Source organism: Mus caroli, chromosome 2 (assembly GCF_900094665.2).
Source record: "Mus caroli chromosome 2, CAROLI_EIJ_v1.1, whole genome shotgun sequence".
Taxonomy (NCBI): domain Eukaryota; kingdom Metazoa; phylum Chordata; class Mammalia; order Rodentia; family Muridae; genus Mus; species Mus caroli.
In genome coordinates, this window is record NC_034571.1 from 158,247,347 (window position 1) to 158,248,887 (window position 1,541).

Below are 1,541 nucleotides of genomic sequence, written 5' to 3' on the forward strand. Positions count from 1 at the left end.
AGAGAGAGAGAGAGAGAGAGAGAGAGAGAGAGAGAGAGAGAGAGAGATATCCTGAGGGAAGCAAGCATCCCAGGCCAAGTTTAATTATCCCATCATAAAAGAAGAAATAAAAATTGTAACCGAAACTCTCCCTCTGTTTCCAACATAACATCAAAGTGGGAATTTGTCAGGAGTGAGGAAAAATGTCAAGGAAAAAGAGTGGGAGGAAAGAGGGAAGGGATAGAGGAAGGAAGGAAGGAAGGAAGGGAGGGAGGGAGGAAGGGAGGGAGGGGGGGGAGGGAGGGAGCTCAGCACTAGCTAGGATGGTTTTGTCTGAACTTCTTTGCTTCTCCCTGACTGAGGGCAGTGTCAGGGAGAATGCCTGAACCCCATCTCTGGTATGCATGGGTCTGAACTCCAGGATCGATATAACAGAAGATGGTGGTCTGTCCACCGGCTGCAGCTATTTTCTCAGTGTTCACCAGTCCTGGGCTAGAGAGGGCTCAGCAGTTATGAGGCTGTGCTGCTTTTAGAGAAGAGCCAGGTTCAGTTCCCAGCCCCCCACCAGGTGGCTTCCAACCTGGAACTCCAATTGCAAGGGGTCTGATGCCCTCTTCTGGCTTCTGTGTGGTACCTGCATGCACAGGGTACATATAAACTCATGCAAATGCGCATGTGATCGTGTGCATGCACACACACACACACACACACACACACACACAGAGGAAACCTGCCATACAAACTCCATTTATGAGGCAGACTGGCAACATAGCTTCTTTGGCTGGCTCACTCTGCACCCTGCCCCCACCCTCCTTACCCAGGAGCCATGTTGACAAGTTCATGCATTTTTAAACCTTGTCCAAGGTCTGTTCAGATCCCTTGAAGACATCTCAGAGGGGACTGTCACAGTAATTGACTCTAATTTCTAGAATTTTCATGTGAGGGACCAAGGATGGTACTATGTGCCTTGGCGTGATGAGCCAGTTATCAGGGGCAGGAGATTCAGGTCACCCCACCGAGTGGTCAGCACCAGTGTGGTCTTCCTGTCTTACACGGGATGCCTTCCACTATTGAGCCTCAGTGTGACCCCAGTGTCTTAGCAAGCCTCCTTTTCAGCTCTGAGTAGCTACAAGGCACAGCAGGTTAACATTCTGGCATGGGGATGTTGTCTAGGGAAGATCGTTCAGATACTGGGTCCAGGAGAAGAAATTCTTCCTGGCTCTGAGGTCGAGGACAGAAACCGGCCGCACAAACTCCACCTGAGTGGAGTTAGCATGAATAGACACGCTTGGAAACTAAGCCAAGAAACTGAGGATGGCAGAGCGGAGGGAGGCTGAGGCAGTGGTTAAATTGGGTTATTTACCCCTCCATTCCTGGGGATAATAGGTGTGACCTTCAAGTCCGTGAGTCGAGTGTGTTGGTTTCTGGCATGAACAACGCTTTCACATAAGCTCTGCCCACGACGGATTCACTTAGAAGCTCGGAGCAGAGCTTCAGGGAGTGAGGATCACATATGCGTGCCGAGCCTTCCATTTCACGGAGGCTTTTCTGTTGGTTTGGGT